Source organism: Salmo salar, chromosome 11 (assembly GCF_965601325.2).
Source record: "Salmo salar chromosome 11, fSalSal1, whole genome shotgun sequence".
NCBI classification, from domain to species: Eukaryota; Metazoa; Chordata; class Actinopteri; order Salmoniformes; family Salmonidae; genus Salmo; species Salmo salar.
This window is the reverse complement of record NC_138301.1, coordinates 41,126,589-41,144,775: the sequence shown is the minus strand read 5'-3', so window position 1 is coordinate 41,144,775 and position 18,187 is coordinate 41,126,589. Positions and strand designations below refer to the sequence as shown.

At 41.3% G+C, this 18,187-nt stretch overlaps 1 protein-coding gene across 3 annotated transcripts in view; it reads left to right on the top strand.

Annotated features, from left to right (window-relative positions):
- The first annotated feature begins 3,526 nt into the window (after positions 1 to 3,526).
- Positions 3,527 to 18,187, top strand: part of LOC106587856 (zinc finger protein 609) — a 99,116-nt gene continuing 84,455 nt past the window's right edge. For 2 of the 3 annotated variants that reach the window (XM_045689547.2, XM_045689546.2), the window contains exon 1: positions 3,529 to 3,956. The gene's annotated coding sequence lies outside the window, so the exon portion shown is untranslated. Of the gene's footprint in view, positions 3,957 to 18,187 lie in introns of all 3 variants that reach the window. The other variant, XM_045689548.2, reaches the window with a different exon arrangement.

Here is an 18,187-nt window from a genome sequence, read left to right as displayed (position 1 = left end):
AAGATAGTAGCTGCAACAATTGTCAAATTCTAGGGGATTACTCAAAATGGTACAGGTATAGTATCCCCTTTATGCATGAAATAGCCAAAGCAGTGCTTCTTTGCCTGACAATGAATCTAAACCACTTGCAGAGATACAAGTCAGATATGCAGGATATACTATATGGACACCAACGCCATTATCATACCTGGACATTTCTACTCTCCATACTAAGCTTCCTACTGGGACTTTTTATGGAGCTTTTCAGAATTGTATTGTATTACTGTCAGCTGCAGAGACGTCTGTCCAGACGAGTCACTCCAATTTGGGACCTAATCTGTCATCAGAACTAAATCGGGTCACATGGGTTGGTCTAGCGAACAGCCATGCTCTCTGTAAGCACTGCAAAGGAAAAAAACGTAGCGATCCATCTTTCAAGCCTCAGGGATGGGTTCTTAGTCAGGTATGTATTATATCTATGTATTTATAGGAGACTATCAGCATATCATCGCAACATGATGGGAAAGCAAAGCACTGCGGTTGTTTACTGCAGGAGCTAGAGACGGTCGTTTTCTCATTCATTTACTCAACCTCAAAAACTGTGATGGAATGATGGATGGCATAATTGGTGCAATTTGCCAGCGGAGAGAGAGAAGGAAAAAAGAGCCACAGCGGAGGTGGATAGGATACACCCTGCTATCTCCATCCTAAAACTGTAGTTAACGTCTTCTGAAGTGTTTTTCAACACCAGTCAGGGAGATCAAATTGAATACACAGTTGTCTCCTCATGACTGTACTGGAATCAATGTGTGGCTGTTGTGATAAAATGCCCTTGCCTACCTGCCACATGGTTTCTGCATTCTCACTCTTGGATTAATGTGTAGTGTTTCCATCCATCTTAGACACATCGTGCCAGTCTGAAGAGGTAACATTCTCCTCTGAGCCCTCCATTATAGTACTTTAATGTATGATTAATGTGGCCAGGACAGGAGTAAACAGCATTTACATTGTTTGGTTAGAGACACACTCAATGCCTTTTAGACAGCAACCACAGTGAGGACATCCTGTAATCAGATACGATGGTGTAGTCCAGCTCAACTGTCATTAAGTACAGGTATATCACCAAGGTATGCTGATTACCTTCTCACTCCTATCTGGAACATCTTGTTCCAGGGGTTGGGGTCAATTCCATTTCAATTCAAAAAGTGAACCAAACTCCAATTCAAATTCTGTTTCCTCATTGAAAAGCATTGAAGAGAAATGGAATGTTAGTGTACTTCCTGTAATGACTGGAATTGAAATGGAATTGACCCCAACCCTGCCTTGTTCATCTTCAGTGTATGCTGTACATGATCCCATGCTTGTTACTCTTTAATCTACCCATAAAAACCATATTCATATTAACATGTTCTCCTTTGCCAGACTGAATTTGAGCCATCATCTATCCTTTCTTTCTACTTTCTAAATGAATTCATGTTTATCACCAATCCCATTGTTGTGACAAGCAGTGTTGTGGACAAAAAAGAAAGGTACATTATTTGAAAATTAAAAAAATTTGCTGTTGGCTCAAATTATTCATAATTTGTGTTAGAACAATGCCTAAATTAAAAGAGTGTTTATCATCCCTGGGTGAGCTTCAAGGCTCACAGTGTCTCTTTAATGTGGTAATGGAAGATCATACTCCACAAATCAAACCGGTGCCTCAGTTATTCCAAATGACTGATTGATTTGCCATTTTTCAGCAAGGGAAAAAATATTACACTGTCGACACAGCTTGTTCATTTGGGTTCTGGCTGGCACGTCAGGCAGACAGACAGAGAGGGGCCTGGTCTAATGCCTGCGACTTGAAGGGCGAGTCATCAGTGATCTCTCTCTCCCCACTGTGCTCATTCACTGACTGTTATTTATCTTTCCAATGGAGACTGGCTGCTCCTTGGGGGAGGATGAGTGTGCCTGCCAGCGGGGAACGCATGGGAAGATGGAGGACGGTGGCTGACTGCTGCTTTGGCTCTGTGTGAAAATGAGCCCATTAATTCAGTTTCCCCCCAGGCCTCCCTGTGCCTGTTGTCTCTGTTTGTTAGTGAGATGATTCCTTCTGTCACGTCAAAGGGAACATTATCATATTCTTGTTGCCGGGGAAACCGTGCAGCAGCCAGAGAGAGGGCGAGGATCTCTTTAAGCCGTTTGAAGCGGGTAAACATGAAAGGTTATCTGTGGCGCTTTATGAGAAATGGCAATATGACAGACACATTTTTTTCCTTGTGTCTCCTTCCTGTACTGTAATTCTTCTGCCTGCTTCCTAAAACGATACAACATAAAATATCTTGGTTGAGATGTAAGTCTTTCTGAACAATGGAATTTAGGTACTGTGAGTGAATCTTGTGAGGCCTTCAGACAGCTCATTCCATCAAAGTTAGGCTTATATAAAATCTCCAACTGACCTGCACTTCAAATAGTTCAATCCAAAAAAGGAGTGCGGATCAAACCTCACTGAAATGTATTCCTGTGTCAATTGTTGTGTAATTACCTTGCTGTGTGCAATCAAAACCATCAACCCTGCAGTGAAAACTCTTGGAGATTCATCCAGCCAGTGTAAGCCACACTATACCATTGAGGTCCCAGGCCATAAATGAAGAGCCACACTGACCTGGTTCAGGAATGTCTCCTAGGCACTTCTGTAAAGGCTTGAATAAGTATAAGCAACATGGGGAACATGTGGAGCTACTATATCGCTTATACTTAGCTATCAGTGGAGGCTGCTGAGGGGAGGGTGGCTCATAATAATGGCCAGAATGGAGTATATGGAATGGTATCAAGCACATGTTATAAAAAATGTTTTCATGTGTTTGATACCATTCCAGTCATTATGAGCCATCCTCCCGTCAGCAGTCTCCACTTTTAGCTATCCAATTCATTCAGATATACAACGGGTCTAAGGGTTGTTTCTGGACTGGACCTGTTTAAAGACAATAAAGAACAGAACAACTCATGAGTCAAGACATAACAGTATTGCTGGTAGTATCATTCTCTCATTACATTTTTGGCCAATAAAATATTTCCTCTCATCTCCTCAAAACCAATAGCTGACAGATATATTCTACCCTGAAATATGTCATGGCATCCACATGGGAAATGTATTCTGCTCTCCAAATATACAGTTCTGAGTACATTGTGTCAAATAGGCACTGGAGAAATTGTTTTTATTATCCCTAATTGAAGGAGGCACTCTATAAAATACAATTTCCTTTAGGAAATAAATGTTTTATTAAATGTTCTTATTATGTTATGCATTTTCTGTCAAATGTTATGATAAATTGTCACTCATAATGCAGGAGGACACATAATTAATTTATCAAGCCAATGTTTTTTTTGCCATATAGTTTATGTATTATGAATGTATTACTTGGAGATGTGAGCAGATTTCATTACATTTTAGCAAACATTTGGTCAAAACAACAATATAATCCATTCAAATTCCAGTTCTGTCTCTTTTTACTCAAGCGCACCCCTCCTGCCAGATAGTTCAATCCGAATGGAATGTTTGTCCTGGATTTCCTAGCAGCTCGTTCTGCTTGTTGGTTACGTTGTATCAAGCTCCAGTATTGGAGGGTACTAACAACCAGCAAGATACAGATACATCGAAAGCAGAGGAATTAACCCGGGGAGGAAATCTGTTCAATGTTGGATTTACTGTACAGAGGACCAAAGGGAAATATTAAATCATTGAATGGTTTGAGATTTAACCTAAAAATGACCGCCCGAGCTGGTATTTTCGATTTGGAACGGGATCTCAAAGTGTGATGGCAGCAGTCCAGTGAATTGCTGGCCTCTCCTTTTCCTTGCCGTTGGATTTCTTGGGGAGTGCATTGGTCTGTGGTTATTTTGACACATTTTGTTGTCATTCTCGTCAATTACTTTTACTCTTTCTATCTATGGAGTGTACGTAATCCGTCGTTGTACTGGGGTTTGCACACGGGGTAAGTGTCGCCTAAATATAATTATCTTGTATTTTGATATGTGGTGGGACTGGGAGAGACTGCTTGCCAGCTAGCAATGAAGCTAGCTAACGTTAGCTAACTAGCTGTGCCCTGAGAACTCATTGTTTGAGACACCTAGCTAACTAGCAATAAGTTTGTCACAGAAAGCAACGTTATTTGACATGTATACAGTTTAATGCTAGCTACGAAATTTAAGGAACTAGCTAACCAATATTTATTTTAGAAGAAGCCCTTTTGCCATGAACACAGAACAATATACTGAATATGGGTATCAAATCGTGCAGTTTGAAGCCAACTAGCCTAGCTAACGTTAGTTAGCAAGCTAGCTTGACACGCTTATTTCACAATATGCTACAGGGTAATAACAGTCTTTGGAAGTTAGCTAGTTAGCCATATTGGCGTTCTGTACATTTATAAACTGTGAGGTGATTGGGGTTCAAATTTTGGTTCTATGCTAACCAGTAACCTAAGGTCAACTCGAGCAGCAATGTCAGGGCTAAGATTAACACCTCATGCACGCTGTGACATTATTTGATTGCTCGGCCACATGCATTGCAAGGATTACCTGGAGTGGAGTTTGTCGGCCAACAGAACATTGCATGCCAATACAACGCTCCCTGGCTCTACATGTGTAAGCTTGCTAGCTAAACGCTGTATTCAAATCTCATACCATTTCCCAATCTCAAGCATATCTGCTATTATTACAGTAAGTACCACATGTTAGAGCCTGACAGATGATTTATCTAGTTTGGACATGGCTGTGGTTCTCAGCAGCAAATACTGGTATAGGATAGGCTTTGAGAACATTCACTGCCTAGTAAAATGATAAGTACAATGTCAACATGGTATGAAGTTATTCTAGTACTTGAAATTAATTAGGAAAATAACAAGACGTTGGCTGAATGTCTTGGAAGTCTGATGGGGATTAGGCCCATGTTGGCTTGGCGCTTTTAAACATTTCCACTACTAACAAATCAAACCAGATGTGGAAAAACATTGTTTGTTGTGAACCACACTTATCTTGGTTACTTATCATTACCTTCCCTAATACATAGTAGACAGTACTTTCCCAATAGTTGCGTGTGTATTCCATAGTACTGCTAGATATCCCTAGTGAGTCAACGCATTGTAAAGGCTACAGGTTCCATGCATGTGGGCAATTCCATGGTAATGGAATTACGCTGAGACTCAGATTTTTCACTTTACTATGTAAACCAAACAAAAACCATAGATTTTGTTTTTACTGTTATTTTGTGACTAAACTTTGAACAGTTTTTCCAGTAAATGTTTTTTTTATTTAACTGTAAATTGTTCAAAGTAGTCATTGTTCATAGATCTGTATGGTTTGTTAAACTCGGAAATCACTGGTTTTTGTTTGGCATATATTTTAAAGTGTGAAACCAGAGTCTCAGCGTAATTCCATTACCTTGGACTGGCCCACATGGGTGAATCAGTGATTTGTAGTCTACTCTATTCTGACGATGGAGAAATCAAGCTTGCTAGCAGGACTTTGATCTGGAGTGTGGACCCACGGAAGGAGGGAATTCTACAGTGACTACGTTCCATGGAATATAATGGTATGTCTCAGAAACAAACATGTTTTCATCTTACCTGTCTTGGATCAGCCAATCACCTGAGGTCACTTTGAGAACCAGGAACAGTAGAGCATTAAACTCAAGTAGAGCATTAAACTACAGTAGAGCATTAAACTACACTGAACAGTGACTTTTCAGCCTTTTTGTCTAGAGGCTAAAACGATCTGATAGTTTTATTTCAGGAAAGGGATTACGTCAGTGTGGCTCCAGTCATCTGATGGTAACATCAGCTGATGACCAACTAGAGAGGATTTACATCCTAAAACGTAGCTGGCAATTTGAAACCTCAGGGGAGTTACTAACAGTCACTTGAACAAAGCCAATTCTCAGAGGTTGGCTGGGATTGAAATGAGGCTTAAAGGAGGGTTCCAATTGATTAAAGAATGTTGTTTTGAAATGTGCCGATTTATGATTGAATTGTTTTCTCAATTGTGTTTGCTTAGCCTTATTCAAGGACGTGTATTTCTGACCTAGCCTATAGCCTTACTTGAAGTGTGTTTTGCACACATTTTTCAGCTCCCCTGCCACTTCCTATTACGGTTTGACAAAGCTTTCAGTCCAGTGGGCTTTACCTTTATCGACAGGTCATGAGTAACACAGCTTCTTTACTGTACATCAGCATCTCTTATAAATACACAGATTCCCACTGGCCAACACACAAAGCGCTCCTCTCCCCTAACAAAAGTTCCAGGTATACAACTTCAAAGCCTATTGACCACAGGGTGACGGTATCGTTAAAACTCCAATGGACTCTGTGCATATGTTGTGATCTTTATCCAGATTTTTTTACGTTTATCCATTTATGGATGTTTATGTTGTTGAAGCTTGTCCTGTTTAATTGCATTGCTTTAAGTATCATTAACAGCTCAATATGATTGAATAGCAGAACGCGTGTGGTGAGATATTGAGTTTTGTGAGAATCTCAATTTATATTCAGTAGGCTTAGCTGCATTACATTTTGTAACTGAACTTTAAGCCTTTCTGAAGTCTTATGTCAAGGATGTGCCTGGTTTGTCTACTTTTATCAGTCTCTGTTGTAAGCCGTTATTGGACACACTACTCACATACACTGAGTATACGTACGAGATAAACGCCAACGTTCTGTATGTTACCTTGGAATTAATGGACGACGCAGCGGGAAGATGTAGAGCCGAGTCCCTTTGCAGAGTACATTTTTCCGAGGTAATGTACAGAACGGAAGCATTTATCTCGCTTAACCTCTATGGGCTAGGTGGGACGCTAGCGTGCCACCCGTGGTGCACTCCATCAACAGCAGGTGCATTTCAAGAGCGGCAAATTTGAATCCAAATAAATGTCAAAATTCAAATTTTTCAAACATACAACTATTTTACACCCTTTGAAAGATAAACATCTCCTTAATCTAACCACGTTTTACGATTTCAAAAAGGTTTTACGGCGAAAGCATAAATTTAGAGTATGTTAGGACAGTACATTTACAAGAGTTGTGTGTAATGTTTTGTCAATTCAAAGACAGGGTCACCAAAACCATAAAACCAGCTAAAATGATGCACTAACCTTTTACAATCTCCATCAGATGACACTCCTAGGACATTATGTTAGACAATGCATGCATTTTTAGTTCTATCAAGTTCATATTTATATCCAAAAACAGCGTTTTACTATGGCATTGATGTTGAGGAAATCGTTTCCCTCCAATAACCGGCAGTCAAGTCAGCGTCACAAATTAAATAATTAAAATTAGAAAACATTGGTAAAATATTATATTGTCATTTAAAGAATTATAGATTTACATCTCTTGAACGCAATCAACTTGCCAGGTTTAAAAATAACCTTACTGGGAAATCACACTTTGCAATAATCTGAGCACTGCGCCCAGAAAAATACGCGTTGCGATACAGACAAGACCTCATGTTGGGGAGATCTAAAATCGAAAATACTATGTAAATAATCCATTACCTTTGATTCTCTTCATCAGATGTCACTTCCAGGTATCACAGGTCCATAACGAATGTAGTTTTGTTCAAAAAAGCTCATCATTTATGTCCAAAAATCTCCATCTTGTTAGCACATGATCTAAGCCAGCCGGACTTCTCGTCATGAACGAGGGGAAAAAATATATTTACGTTCGTTCAAACATGTCAAACGTTGTATAGCATAAATCATTAGGGCCTTTTTTTAACCAGAACATTAATAATATTCAAGGTGGACGAATGCATACTCTTTTATAACGTATTGGAACGAGGGTACCCAACATGAACTCGCGCGCCAGGTGTCTAATGGGCCATCATCGTTCCATGGCTCTTGTTCGGTCAGATCTCCCTCCAGAAGACTCAAAACACTTTGTAAAGGCTGGTGACATCTAGTGGAAGCAATAGGAAGTGCCAAAATATTCCTCAGCCCCTGTGTTTTTCAATGGGATAGGTTTAAAGGTAATACAACACATCAGGTATCCACTTCCTGTCAGAAAATGTCTCAGGGTTTTGCCTGCCAAATGAGTTCTGTTATACTCACAGACACCATTCAAACAGTTTTAGAAAATTTAGGGTGTTTTCTATCCATATGTAATAAGTATATGCATATTCTAGTTACTGGGTAGGAGTGGTAACCAGATTAAATCGGGTATGTTTTTTTATCCAGCCGTGTCAATACTGCCCCCTAGCCCTAACAGGTTAAACCAAAGTTGCTAAAGAAAACAATATAAAAGCACACTGGTAGAAAAACGTTCATTGGTATTTTTCAACGCAAATTCATACTTTCTCATCTTTTGGTTGCTTAGAGACTTGACCCAGTCGTTCGTTCTTTGTTCCATTGCCATGCTCAGTGGCAACGTTCTTATTCTTGCTTGCTGACACTTAGCCAACTAGCTATGGCTACACAGTCACGACCTCTGCAGCCAGAAAAACAGAAAATGAGCTGTTTTGTTGACATTAATTTGGATACATCCACAACCATGTGCTGATAATGCCCGATGATGCCTGGCATAGCTAGAAGAGTTTGCCTTCTCGTCAGGACACTCAACATTGACTGTTAATTACGAGGAGATTGCTTTGCGTATCAAACACTAGACTAGATGCTAGCTAAATAGTTTGTTGCTAGCAAAACTGCCAATATGACATCCGAATAAAAAAAAAAAGATCAATTTCTGAAAACAGCTGGTCAAACTAGAAACATGGGAGGATTTGACAGCTTGAGTGGCGGAGGGGACAGGAGAAATTCTTGTTAATCACTCACCACGTTAGGTCAGATGCTCAAATGTCTCTGTAAAAACAAATCAATGCTAGCTAGCTACGTCTTTTCCTCGGTGGACCTGCGTTTACAATGTATCCAATTTCAGTTTGTGTGATTGTTGGTTTAGCTTTCTGTAACTGTGTAGCAAGTAGTCTGCATGTGTAGGTACATATTGCGTCATGATTTGAAGGTTTCCTGATGTCTGGTTGTAATGTCCATTCTAGAATGCCCTTCTAGCCAATCAAAAACGTCTATTCAACAATGCTGCGGTATAAAAAAAACATTAAGGACACCTGCTCTTTCCATGACAGTCTGACCAGGTGAATCCAGGTGAAAGCTATGATCCCTTGTTGATGTCCCTTGTTAAATTCACTTCAGTCACTGTCGATGAAGGGGAGGAGACTGGTTAAAGAAGGATTTTTAAGCCTTGAGACAATTGAGACATGGACTGTGTATGTGTGCCATTGAGGGTGAATGGGCATATCAAAGGATTTAAGTGCTTTTTGAACGGGGTTTGGTAGTAGGTGCCAGGTGCACCGTTTTTGTCAAGAACTGCAACGCTGCTGGGTTTTACATGCTCCGTTTCCCATGTGTATTAAGAATGGTCCATCACCCAAAGGACATCCAGCCAATTTGACACAACTGTGGGATGCATTGGAGTCAACATCAGCCAGCGTCCCTGTGGAATGCTTGACACCGTGTAGAGTCCATGCAACTCAATATTAGGAAGGTGTTCCTAATGTTTGGTACAGTGTAGTTGACAGCTATGAACTGGTGCGTATAGCCATTCTGTTAGACTATCGAAGGACCTTTCTCATCATTCAGGCTAGTGAGGTTTTCAATTGTCCACAGATTTCTGTATTACTTCTCCCTTACTGAGCTCACTTTGCAAAATACCGGTTTGTGGCCAATTCACCCAGTGTTCTGGCTGTGCCTCTTTGCATTGGTACTGATTTGCGCAGCAGGGAGTCCTCTCAATGCAGAAGGTAAAGTCTGTAGCGGTTTTCTAGGCATTGGTCACTGAGCCACTGTCTGGATCAGCAACACGTCTCTGTACTTGCCCCTTAGTTTATTGTGGCCTCTGCAGATAATTGGTTAAGTGAGAGAGAGGCAACGTTTTGCTGTAGACTGCTTCCTGCCAAATGGAAAAGGATTCCAGTGTGTTTTCATGCTAATCGCACCGGGCCTAAATTACCAGCTCTATAATATCGTTATCTAGCTACTTCTGTTGGACATAATCACACACAACCTACCTCATTCTGGTTTGGTTCGATTTTTATAACTAAACCAAGATGCAACACAGTCTGTTTCAAATGAGCCATAGTGGGCAGAACAAGCAAGGAGGTGGGCAGTGCCAAGCACGAGCTAGCAAGATCCTATTGGCGCGTTCTAGCATTAATTTGCATATTTCCGTTGAGGAACGCCTACTCTGAAGTGTGCATGTGCAATAACCCAATTCGCCTTTGCACTCCTTCTAAACAACATTTTATTTTTTTTACTTTGGGAAAGGGTTAAGTCTACTAAACTTAGTCCACTTTGTTTGTAACAGATTGTAGTTTTGGGAACATAACTGTATTGATCTAATGTTTAATCGATGAGTAAATGGCCAGAATATCGGCATAAATCCATCTTCTCCCACTGCCAGCCACTAGGCTTCCTTTCACTACCATATTTGGTAGTGAGTGGAAACGCCAACCGGATGCTTCACGTTTATACATCATTTGAAATATCTGTCTCATTATTCTGTGCTATTAGTACCTGATGCCTGGCTTGATCTAGCCATCTGACTGAAATGCATAAGTCTAGGACAGTTGATAAGGCTTAGTTCTGTGTCTTTTCCTAGCGGTTTGTTTCCATTGTTCACAGCAAGTGATTTGCAATGCCAGTTGTGTCAAACAGAAGGCTTATTCTCATTGCAAAAGATGCATTATGGGGACTTGGACTAGCCTCCATGTACAGTCACTGCAAACAAAGATGTTGCTTATGATGAGACAGTAGTTCAGTTCATAGAATAACTAGTATAGAAGCCATGGCCTTGTGGTGTCTCCCTTGTTAGACTAATTATTATACAATTGGCCTGTTTCTAGACAGGTGTCGGGCTGTTGACGAACTTTTCAAATAAGGTGCTTGTCTGATTGCGTTAAATACATTCAACAAGTTATTGCTTTTGAAATGTGTGTGAGTGGTACCGCGGTTTTTAGAACGGTCTTTAATCCCCTCTTATAGCTCTGAGCTACATGGCAACATTAATCACTCTCACCCCACATCAAGATGCTGCTGTTGTCCAGGCCTAGGAACCCCAGGAAGAGTAGCTGCTGTTTTAGCAACAGCTAATGGGATCCTAATAAAATACCAAAAATACTAGGGGCTAGTCTACATTCAGTGTGTTTTAACGTATGACTTACCATTCTGGTTAGGTGAGATGTTCAGTGTCCCCCATACAGACTTATGAAAGGAGCAGTGTCTATTTCCAGTGAGGTATTTGGCCCATGTCCTATAATCCGATTGTAGGTACGGTATTGATTGACCAGATACTGGTATGAATGTAATTTTTAGGTCTAATATGCTAGTCATTCTCCTTTTATCGTGCTGAACACAAGGAATGTCCCTTGAATTGGTCGACTCAAGTCCTTTGGAAATGAATGATGTTTGGTGAATGGCCCAGAGTCTAGATTCAGCCCAGTTCAGAATATTGACACACATTTGAGTCACTGTTGTCTAGATCTACAGATGGACTCTTGTTGGCTGCTCACTCACACAAACGTTCATGCTTTGAATCCATCAAGTCTGTTGTGAATAAAGTTGAACTATGCATTCTGGATAGGAATCAGTCAAGATGTCCACTGGGTTTGATCCAATTCATCTAGGAAACAGTTTTTTTTGGCCCATCTGAGCTTTTGAAACGTTGAACATGCTGAGTGGGGTAGGCTAGGTCTTTTACATATCGTATACCAGGGTATTTGGAAATAGCCATGGGATGGTTTTTCAATACCATCAATACTTTGAAACTATTTCTTTTGAAGTTTTTCAATACTTTTTAAAAATATTTGTAGCTACTTAAGTGAATACCTGCAGTCAACTCGTGCGATATGATTTCACCTGTCACATTATTTTACATCATGAAGCTTTTACCATAGTTCCCCAGAACAGTTGAGCCAGTCACTTGTTTGTAAATAGCACAATGGTGAAAGCAGGAGCAGGTAAGTCAAGCTGTCTATTGACGGGTCGGCTTTCAAGTGTTTTTTGTTGTTGTTGTTGCATAACTATAGTGATCAGGGACATGCAACTTGTTTCCCTTCACAGAAAATACATCAGTGCAACACATTTGGTAGAAAATGCCTTCATTTTCATCAGATGACAACAGAAGTGCAATGCTATTTGGCTGGCAGCCACAGTGAATTAGTAAATGAGCTGACAATGAAAAATCAAGGTCTTTTTTTTTTTTGCTTAAGCGATGCATGTCCATCCTATTTCTAATGTTTATTATAGAAAGAATGCAGCCAGCTACATTTCCTAATGTTTTGCTTGAAGTTAATCTGGCATTTTACCAGAGAAAAGTAGACTACACTGAGAAAAGTACCTGAGAAAAGTAGACTACACCAGTCAGAGTGCTGTCTGCTGATAGAATCCCGTTTTACTGAAGCACAAAATGAGTCTGATGACAGCAGAAATTACAATAAGAAGCATTTTAGGTTTAACTTGCTAGTTATCTAAATAAGTGACTTAATTAATAAGGTGATGGTGCATCATATTGTGTAAGCTTTCTGCCGTCTTTGAGAAGTCAAAGCCCTTTGGAGGAGTTATCCGTACTGCTGCCACTATCTTTATATCCTCTTCTTTCTCAGCCTGTCTGACCCTCCCTCCTCTTCTCTGAGCAGAGCAGGCAGGCCCTTTCCCTTGTGACTCCAGATGTGTGTGTGTGTGTGTGTGTGTGTACATGCTGCTTCAGAGCAGACAAGCATGCTTCAAAACTTTGTTAATTTAGACAATGTCTCTCGTTCACATTCGCTTAAATGTCCAAACTCGCCAAAAATGACATTCTGTAGCACCTACCTATACATGTATAACTTTATAAGCTGGATTGCCTGTCTTTGAAATGTGTTTATTTTCGTTTGCCCTCCTTAGCATATTTATCTAGCGGCCTCCATGGAAATTCTGTTACCAGAATGCTAATAAAATTAGCACAAGTAACAGATGCCCAATGGGGTGTGTGTGTGTATATCGATACAGTTAGGAGTTTTGGCGCAGGTACCTACATATCGTAATATTATTTTGGACAATATTACATCGATATTCTGACTCCAAATATTCATTTGTAAAAACTATCTAGGTAGCGTTAGCGCCAGTCAGCTGTACCAGCACCAAAACTCTGGTATTTTTCATCTTATAGCTTGTTCTCCTTTTTAAATAGTGAGCCAACCTGTTTTCAGCACTTTTATATCCATGACTTCTCATGCTCTCTCCTGTTCCTCTTCAGCAGAGCATTATGTTAGGATCATTAAATCACAATACTTAGGTGCTGATATGGTATTTGCGATTCTAAGTATCGTGATAATATCATACCGTGAGATCCCTGGCAATTCCCAGCCATACATGCTATCATTTGGTTGTGTTCAAACCCAATCAGATCAATTATTGTTATTATGTTTCAGTGGGTTTTATTTGAGTTAGGCAAATATTTTACTTTGGCTACCTCAAGTAGCCTACTACGCAGAGCTTTCTGGTTTCAGAAATAGGCACTTGTAGTCAGGCAGGCATGTGTTTTTCATTTTCATGCCAAATTGCATTGGAGGTTTCCCTTCTATGAAAATGTCTTCTCTTCTCATGATTAGAGCTGTTAGCGATAAGCTGTTTTGCCAGCTGTTAAAAAGGTATGCTAACACATGGAACATGAGGAGGCCTGTCAACCAAGTGAAGGATCTCTTTGCTTGAATTCCTCTAATTCCGCATTGGCAAGTAATGCAGTTTCTTTGGGTGTAAAATGAAGGTCAGATACCTTGCACAAGGAAGAATCATCCAGGTTGATGTGATGGAATAGGCCTAGAGATTGCTTTTATGAGCAGTTGGTATTCCGTACTGTGTTTTTGTTGTAATTTGGAAATGTGAAATGGTCTAAGGTAATGCTGTCCTCCAGGACCAGATGGTGCTTGATGTAGGCCTACTTGACTCCATTTAACTTACTCCACTTAGGCTACTATATTAAGGTACGTTATCCTATTGATTATTGCCAATTGGTTAGTTCCAGCCTCACTAGATTTTTGTCAATGTGTAGCCTATTTCAGCCATGACAATTTATTAGGAAAAGTGTCTTGCTTAGACTGTAGTAATCTCATGTAGGCCCTGGCCTATGTTCTGCATACAATGTGTATTAACATCTCTTCATTGAAAGTGACCTTGGACAGTGAAAACCTCTGGTCATAGGCTAACGATTCAGTAGTCTGAGTTTCTGCTACACAGGGTGTAGTGTTTCTGAAGTCCCAAAGCTCTTTGATGGAAAACTTGTTCTGTTGGCCAACTCACAGTAAAGTTTGGGGCGGCGAGAAATTGGTCTTGAAAAGCAGCATGAGTCGACTTATCCATCGACGTGGATAAGGTTCAAGTTCAGAACAAGCTTCATTTTCGCAATTGGTGTGTGGGGTATTACTGGGAGAGTCCATGACTGTGAGGTCACTTCTGGTTACTGTTTTAAAGGGCATTCTACTCCAAAAATCATTTGAAACTCAGTTGAATTCAATCTCTTGATCTTAATGACATCACCAGCCCGACGTTACTGGATTTGATTTTGTTCATGCTCGCTGTCGACACAACTGAATTATGCAGAAATCACAATTACATTTAGACAATAGTACGTTCAATTAAAAATGTCCTAGCTTACAAGATTTTAGCTAACAATTATTTAGCTGTGCGCCCTTTTACTAAATTAAATATAGGAGAAACACTGATCATGCTGCTCACATTTCAGTCTGACTTAGGGATCTGAAGTCAGTTGATTAGGTTTGATTCAGTGCAGGTTTAGTGCTGATGCATTTGGCCTACATCGATTAACAGCTGCAACAGCGTGCTTGTATGGCTTTACATTCCTTACACCATCTGCAAAGATCAACTGGGAGTTTTCCTTGAAAGTTATTTTGTCTGAAAGTAGACCAGAAGGAAGGATTGAGAAAGGCAGAGGTAAGGAATGAAGAGACCATATGGAGGGATAGGGACGGAAGGAATGAAGAGACCATATGGAGGGATAGGGACGGAAGGAAAGAAGAGACCATATGGAGGGATAGGGACGGAAGGAAAGAAGAGACCATATGGAGGGATAGGGACGGAAGGAAAGAAGAGACCATATGGAGGGATAGGGACGGAAGGAAAGAAGAGACCATATGGAGGGATAGGGACGAAGGAAAGAAGAGACCATATGGAGGGATAGGGACGGAAGGAATGAAGAGACCATATGGAGGGATAGGGACGGAAGGAATGAAGAGACCATATGGAGGGATAGGGACGGAAGGAAAGAAGAGACCATATGGAGGGATAGGGACGGAAGGAATGAAGAGACCATATGGAGGGATAGGGACGGAAGGAAAGAAGAGACCATATGGAGGGATAGGGACGGAAGGAAAGAAGAGACCATATGGAGGGATAGGGACGGAAGGAATGAAGAGACCATATGGAGGGATAGGGACGGAAGGAAAGAAGAGACCATATGGAGGGATAGGGACGGAAGGAAAGAAGAGACCATATGGAGCGATAGGGACGGAAGGAAAGAAGAGACCATATGGAGGGATAGGGACGGAAGGAAAGAAGAGACCATATGGAGGGATAGGGACGGATGGAATGAAGGGACAGAGGGTGAAGGAAAGAAGAGGCCATACGAGGGGGGGGGGGGAGGAGAGGGGGGGAAGGAAAGAAGGGAGAGCGAGGGAGAAGGGACCATACAGAGAGGGAAGCAGAAGGCTGAGGTGCAGCAATGTCTACCTGTGTCTGGGGAGTTCTCTGAGATTGCCTGCTGTTATGGAGGAATCATGTCTGAATGGCGCTGCTGAGCCTATTAATGGAGTTGCTCTTGTTTCTGCCAAGTTGTCAGACTCTGAAGAAGGGTCCTCCCTTCCACCCCACACCCTACTGTATCAACTGCCTGGAAGAGATCAGTGACATGAGGGCCACAGACAATTTCTCTGCAGGTACATTAGCGAGAAGGCCTTCGCCCAATTTACTGAAGCATTTTCCCCTTGGACTGGAGGTGTGATGACAAACGTTATTTGACTCAAGTACATTATCTCCCGAGCCCAGCCATAGTGGCAGTACATTATCTCCCGGGCCCAGCCATAGTGGCAGTACATTATCTCCCGGACCCAGCCATAGTGGCAGTACATTATCTCCCGGGCCCAGCCATAGTGGCAGAATTGCAAATGAAAGTACAGAATCTTCTTTATTATGCAGCATCATGGAGCCATTTGATTGATTGTGAGTGATGGGTTACATTATGAGGCAGCTGGCCATGGGTCGGCACCGACCATTACACTATTGTTAACCAGTATATTGATTCTCCCCTTTTGGCTCATATGCCGCTGAAAAGACACTGCATTGCTTGATAATGTTCAGCGGTGTCTGGCTTCAGTTCTTGTTCCACACAGACACAGAACCGGCAATGGAAAAGATTACTTTTCATAACATCGCTCACAAAATTATATTGCTTTGTTTATGTGTACTCTGGGACTAGATAAAATATACAGGAAATAGCCTACTTGAAGTGTTTTCACCGCTTAGGTTTTAGACTGTGTACTTCACCACCGTCTGAGCAATGGGGATGTTTTCAAAGCACTGTAGACACTTCACACACAAGATGGGAGTCTGGTTAGACTACATGCTACAGTTGAATCAGATAAAATGTGTCAGATTGTGATGTGGCAGCTGAGCATTACTCTTGTCGTATTGATGTAGGGCTTCCCAGCTACGTGGCAGGAAGGCAGTAGCAAGTTAATACTGGCAGTATTGTATATCAATATAGCAGTAACCATTGCTGCCTTGCAGACACATAAACCGGTAGTGGACAGACTGGACTCTTTTTAATGAGCTCTGTTGCATGCCACAGGAAATGGAAGTCCCACTGTGAATGGGAGCTTGTTCTCCCCAGGTTGACATTAGCCGATATGGAAGCTGGCTGACCCGCAGGCTCCTGATTCCCATCACCTGGAGTTCCCTGTGCAGTTCTATTTTGGTAACCAGCTCCAAGCACACAATCCAATTACATGGAGGTTAATGTTTGGCTCTCTGGACGGGGACCTGTCTTATACCAGGAGGCAGGGAAAAATTGCTCCTGTGCCAGGTTCTGCACTATTCAATTGCGGTTTTATTGGGTTATTACTCTGCCGCAGTAAATTATTGGGAAGCTCTTGGCATGTGCCACAGAATCTTTTTAATCTGCCGACGACTGTCAGCTTTCTCTGCATCATAACCCTGTGACTTTTTGCACACTGGTGTTGTGTGGTGAGAAAACCCTCCCTTTATTTCATGGCACTCAAACAGCCAATGTGTTGTTGAGAAACTCTTACCCTGGAACTGTTCACTAAGTTGGGAGTGGTGTTCTGCTAACTAAGAACCGTGTGTGTAGCTTTTTAACATCCGATCCATTCCAATAAGACAGGGTTAGGAGAGAAGGGCGGAATGAGTCTAGCGGTGTTGCTTGTCACTGATTCTATTCAGGTTGTGTTGGTGTCTGCTTATCCATGACTGATTAGCCTGGGCTACGTGTTCTAGTCCCTAGTGTCTGCACAGATGGTTCCCTCTAACATTAGGATGTAGAAACTAGCCTATATCAGCTCATTTTAATTAAAGGGATACTTCAAGTTTTTCTACTTACCCAGAGTCAGATGAACTAGTGGATACTATTTATATGTCTATGTGTGCACTATGAAGGAAGTTAAGAGGTTGTTTCGCCAGCCAATTAACTAGCGTTAGCGCAATAACTGGAAGTCAACAGGTAAAGTAGCATACACTAGCATACTTATAGACTTCCAGTCATTGCGCTAACGCTAGTTAGCACTGGCTTGTGCAACAACCTTAAACTTCCTTCATACTGTATGCATAGACATGAAATGATATCCACAAGTTCATCTGACTCTGGGTAAGTAGAACAGCTTAATTTTAAAGGTACATCTTGTAGAGTTGGTACATTCTGTGTGCAAATAATAGAAAGTGGACAAATCCTTTCTCTAAATAGGTGTGTCTCTTTGGACAGGCCAGATATAATCCCCACCCTGACATGGGTGTCTGATGGATTGCTTGGGGAAATTGGATCTCTGAGAAAAAGACAAGCATCGAGGGGGGTACATAGTCTCGTGCCCTCGGTCAACAGGCTGCTCACTGGGACGTTTCCTCCGTGGGTCTTTTCAAAAGGCTTGCTCTGCAGTTCTG